This window comes from Lissotriton helveticus, chromosome 12 (genome assembly GCF_964261635.1).
Source record: "Lissotriton helveticus chromosome 12, aLisHel1.1, whole genome shotgun sequence".
NCBI classification, from domain to species: Eukaryota; Metazoa; Chordata; class Amphibia; order Caudata; family Salamandridae; genus Lissotriton; species Lissotriton helveticus.
In genome coordinates, this window is record NC_136073.1 from 21,088,184 (window position 1) to 21,094,183 (window position 6,000).

The 6,000-nt window shown below is 51.4% G+C and overlaps 1 protein-coding gene across 1 annotated transcript in view; it reads right to left on the minus strand.

Annotated features, from left to right (window-relative positions):
* The window catches only part of ABHD8 (abhydrolase domain containing 8), a 61,940-nt gene extending 56,473 nt beyond the window's left edge, over nt 1–5,467 (minus strand). The window contains exon 1 of the mRNA XM_078668421.1: nt 5,378–5,467. The gene's annotated coding sequence lies outside the window, so the exon portion shown is untranslated. The remainder of the gene's footprint in view (nt 1–5,377) is intronic.
* Between the last annotated feature and the right edge of the window lie 533 nt (nt 5,468–6,000).

Consider the following 6,000-nt stretch of genomic DNA (forward strand, 5'->3'; position numbering starts at 1 on the left):
GCTCACAGAAGAGCATAGAAAGATCACTGTGCAAGCCTTAATTGGCTCCAGATTGGACTATGCCAACGCCTCTATTTAGGTCTCCCGGACTATGTTGTTCAGCGACTGCAGGTTGTGCAGAACTCTGCGGCTCGCGCTATCTTTGGCCTTCATAGGCGAGCTAGAGCGTCCGGTTTGGTGCAGTCGCTTCACTGGCTGCCCATCCGGAAGCGGATTATGTTCAAAGCATTGACCCTGGCTCACAAAGCGCTTTTTGGCTTTGGAGCAAAGTACTTGCAGCGCAGGCTTGTCTTTTATCGCCCGGTTCGATCTCTGCGGTCGGAATCTTTGTTTCTGGCCGTGGTTCCCCGAGTGATGAAGGCCCGTATCAGGGGGCGCTCCTTTAGTTTGAGGGCCCCTCAGCTTTGGAACACCTTGCCTCTGGCCTTGCGACGTACATCTAACCTGCTCTTGTTCAGGAAGGGCCTTAAGACCTGGCTTTTTAACCTTTAGTGTGTCTTTTTGTCTCCTGTTTATGTTTGTTTTTATGGTGTTATGTTTTTTTTTCACTGAGCTGCCTATATAAAGCGCCGGGACACTCTTATTGAGTAGCCGTGCGCTATAGAAATAAAATTTAACATAACATAACATAACATCATTTTACACTGTTGATTTCTTGGGGCTCTTTCTTTTTATTCTGAAAGCATTTAGGGCAGGACTCTCCTGGACCAGGGCTTCAAGACAGATGCAATGTCTTGAACCCACGAGGAAGAAGCAATACAATGAAATGTTGGCATCGCACAGTGCCCCCCTTGCCAAGGAACCCAGCAGCCCATGCAGTCGGCATGAATTCCCTGCACATCAGGCCCCCCGGGCTCCTGAATAGCCACGTGTCCTTTTTAGGTCTTGACCTCTGTCAATGCCTCTGGCATTGCAGATGTCGAGATTATAGAGTTGGAATCAGGAAAGGTAAACCAGGCGGATTGCGCCGAGTGCATGTGCCCGTGCACGCGCTTTCCATTTGGTCTCCAAGCCGCCTGCCTCGCATCATTGCATCAGACCCGCCACAGCAATGCCGAGAGCTTCAGTTCAAAGGCATCCGTTCCCCCGCCCCCTGCTTCACACTGTAAAGGAATGCGCCTCCAGTCCCCGCAATGCCGAGAGCTATCATTTGTAAGTGATATGAATTTATACGTACACCAGAATTCTGTCATCACAATTTAGTCTCACTCACAGTTTGCCAGAGTTCTCAAGTTTTTTGTTTCAGGAATGAGTAGTTTATTTATTTATGTGTTTCAACGCGTTGTTTGTATTTTTGAATTATCCATTTATAATGCAACATTACTTGAACCAGAATGCCAAGAGATGCTCATGAGTGACACGCTGCAGCTTCAGAGCTCTGACACAGAATCCTGACTTGATTGTACTTACCAATAATAACATAGCCGCAAAGATAGCATAGGCAGGAGAAAATAACATGCCCCCTTACTACTGTGAAGCCGGGTTTTGTTTAACATGAATAATAGCACAAGGCTTTTCGTGTCTTCTTACAGTTGCCTATGGTAAACGTACAATAGGAATTCTCCTTGCTATCTTTGAAGTACAGTGATAACATACCAAGTACTCAATATCATCACTCATTTGCTCGCAATGAGGCTTTCCATACACCTAAGCTTCTGACTTTTCCGAGCTTCAGGAACAATAGGGAAGGGAGGGTTGAATGAAGACAATCTGTTGTAGGCCGTTCTTACAATGCACCATTATCACTCAGCACCACCACAGCACCATTCAGCACCACCACAGCACCACTCAGCACCACCACAGCATCACTCAGCACCACCACAGCATCACTCAGCACCACCACAGCATCACTCAACCCCACCACAGCATCACTCAGCACCACCACAGCACCACTCAGCACCACCACAGCATCACTCAGCGCCACCCCAGCATCACTCAGCACCACCACAGAACCACTCAGCACCACCACAGCACCACTCAGCACCACCACACCACCACTCAGCACCACCACAGCACCACCACAGCACCACCACATTATCACTCATCACCACCACAGCACCACTCAGCACCACCACAGCATCACTCTGCACTACCACAGCACCACTCAGCACCACCACAGCATCACTCAGCACCACCACATTATCACTCAGCACCACCACAGCACCACTCAGCACCACCACAGCACCACTCAGCACCACCACAGCATCACTCAGCACCACCACAGCATCACTCAGCACCACCACAGCAGCACCACTCAGCACCACCCCGGCATCACTCTGCACTACCACAGCACCACTCAGCAACAGCACAGCATCACTCAGCACCACCACAGCATCACTCAGCACCACCACAGCACCACTCAGCACCACCAAAGCACCACTCAGCACCACCACAGCATCACTCAGCGCCACACCAGCATCACTCAGCGCTACCCCAGCATCACTCAGCACCACCACAGCACCACTCAGCGCCACAACAGCATCACTCAGCATCACCACAGCATCACTCAGCACCACCACAGCACCACTCAGCACCACCACAGCACCACTCAGCACCCCCACAGCACCACTCAGTGCCACCACAGCACCACTCAGCACCACGACATCATCACTCAGCGCCACCCCAGCATCACTCAGCGCTACCCCAGCATCACTCAGCACCACCACAGCACCACTCAGCGCCACCACAGCATCACTCAGCACCACCACAGCACCACTCAGCGCCACCACAGCATCACTCAGCGCCACCACAGCATCACTCAGCGCCACCACAACATCACTCAGGGCCATCACAGCATCACTCCGTGCCACCCAAGCATCACTCAGCACCACCACAGCATCACTCAGCACCACCACAGCATCACTACAGCATCACCAGCACTACCACAGCACCACTCAGCACCACCACAGCACCACTCAGCGCCACCACAGCATCACTCAGGGCCTCCACAGCATCACTATGTGCTACTACAACATCACTGAACGCAACAGCATCACTCGTCGCCACTACAGCATCAATCTGTGCAACCATTCAACAACAACTGGTTCTAATATGTTCTCTCAATGTTTCAAGCTTTATTACAAATGTCACAAAAAGATGTTAATATTTCACTTCTGTTCTTGTATTTTCATCACAATAAAATACACTGAACATAATCTTCACAAAAGTTATTTACAAAAGTTTAAGCTATTGCCATTATAAATTACAATCACTTTTATTTAAGTATTAATTATTTTAAAAAAATTAAAAGCCAATGTTATTTGTAATATCAATACATCTAAGTCACGTAAATACAAAACATGTTGCATTACAAATGCTATAGGTGTCACATTTGCGAAAGTTATAACTATTGGCATTGTAAATGACAAAGCTATTAATTTAGCTATTTTCAAAACCAACACATAAATAAAAAAATTGTCATTTACAATACCAATAGCTCAAACTTTCCTAATGCGAGACCTATTGCATTGCAAATGCTTCCTCGTCTGTGATCACTCCTCTTTGTGTGCATGTTTTGTGTGGATAAAGCTTGATGCAGACCCTTCTAATCCAGGCACCCACTCAGCCAAATTAAAAGGGCGTGGCCTCCCTTCTGTGTCAATAAATGACGGGCCATTATTTAGCTGAGAACATTAACTTAGCCCAAATCAGTATTCTTGCCCCCAAGCGAACTGTACTCGTGTAATCAGCCTCATAAAGATGAAGAGCCATGCAGCCCGTCCGGGTTAGCGGCTGTGACCTGCACTTTACCCACAGTTCTCAGGAGCAGGCGCCCAGCCCTAGAGCTACCTTAGCATCTGTTCAGGTGAGAAGGCACGCCATGAATTCAGAGGACGGAGGCAGGGAGGTATCTGAGCACCGCGCGTGCGCGTTAAACCGCGCATGTACCGTCGCATAACACACACCACACCACTGTGCAACACAACACTGAAAACACGTGGCCTGAAAAGGCATTAACCAACCGGGCTACCCGCTCCAGCATCTCCTCTTCCCCAGTGCGTATCCCTCACACCTTAGTGGAGTGGTGTGGCTCACTGGTTAGAGGCGGCAGACCCGGAAACAGAGGACGGCCCGGGACCAGGGTTCAATTCCCGACGCGGCAGGGTCGTGGACCAGGGTCAGCGGACTCGATAATTCTCGCCTCGGTGCCTACTCTAACCAGGGATCACACTCGGCAACTCTGGGCATTAGCTTGCCTCATCTCCACAACGGCCCCCCACAAACGCCGGGGATGCCTTCACCTTGGAGATACCCAGTAGGGACCATCTCACAGGGAAAGCCAGGACGGGTTCCCCAGCGGTCTATAGCGCAGAGATACTCCTTCGGGAGTCGATTCTAGCGCTTTAGAAACCCACAATTAATTAATTAATTAATTAGTGCAGAATGGTATGGGCAGCAGTTTAACACGCACTTCCGTAGTAGGTGCATGAACCCACCTGCGTATGTGCTGACGATCCACCGGGTTTCGTCCCTCCGCTCCACCCCAGTAAGTACGTGCCTTGCTGCGGGTGCGTTAACCCACTTGGCTATCTGCTGGGGACGCACAGGCTACCCCGCCAATCGCTGCATACTATGCAGCAGGTGCAGGTATCTGCCTGGCTATCTGCTGAGGACGCACAGGCCCCTTCTCTCTCCACTTTCCCAGTTTCTCTCTGCATAGCGTGCAGCAGGTGCCTGAACCCAACGGGCTCTCTCCCGAGGATCCGCAGCCTCTCCTCTCGCCCTCCCCTTCCTCAATATCACGCCATACTGTGCAGCAGGTGCTTTAACGCGCTGGGCTATCTGTTGAGGATGCGCAGGGTCGGCCCTCTCCTCTTTCCCATAATGCATATAATTGTTCAGGGAATCAAAGCCGTGGCCAGCAGTTTACACCGCACTTCTGTAGCAGGTGCATGAACCCACCTGTGTATCTGCAGAAAACCCGTAGGCTCTTCTCCTCCCCTTGCCTCAATATCCCCGCATACCGTGCATTAACCCATTGGGCTATCTACTGAGGATCCGCGGACTCTGCGTCTCCAACATCCCTGCATACCGTGCAACAGGTGCATTAACCCACTGTGCTATCCGCTGAAGAGCCGCAGGCTCCCCAGTATCCCTGCAGCGCTGAGTGCGGCGGGCCTGGCAGCGCCGCGTTATTAATAATAAATAGAGGCGCTTGGCTCCCTCTGCAGAAGCGGACGATGCATCGTGCAGGGCCTGCTGCTGAGTTCAGCCCCCCCCCCCCCCTTCCGGGACAGATCTCCTCTGCAGCCTCAGATAAGACGCCTTGGCTTGCATCGGTAAACAAACACATCATGCACACAGCGCCTAGTGGTACCCAGGCAGAGGCACCATGCAGCGCTGCGTGCTACCCGGTGAAGGGTACCCTAACACTTACCTCATTTATTAGCAGAATTACCAGGGTTGGGGGGTGTCCAAGCGAAGGGGCGCCAGGTGATGGATGCAAGGTGAGGTGCAGGTACGGGGGGGGCTTGGCAGCCAATCCAGACGCCTGGAATCTGCTGCAGCCTGGGTTGGCCCCTACTGCAGGGGTGCTGCAGGCAGCTGCAGCCTCTGTCCCGGGTCAGCAGGTGAGATGCGGAGCAGCCTCTGCAGGTCTCTCCCCTCTCTCCGCTTCTTATCTTCTGTAGCCAGGGAGAATCCCTGCCCGAGGGGGCGGGCTCTCAGGGAGAGTGCCAGGGACGAGGCCCAATCAGAAGCATGTTGTCATGGCCAGCTTCCAGGCAACGAAGAACAGATGCAGGGGGTTTATGGCCCCCGCCTGTGGCAGGTGAGCTGAGCTATGTGCCCAGCTGCCTGGAGGGCTTGAATCATGCACAAAACATTTTTTTTAATTTAAATGTGTGCTTTTTTTATTTTTTTATCTCAAGCTCACCCTTGGGTGTAGTCATTAAAAACAAAAGTACCCGACCCGCCCTATGATGGTGCAATGTAGAGATCTCTTACAGGCATGTGTGTGAATAAGAATGGTATGTGCTTTTGAATAGCGCCTTACTACCA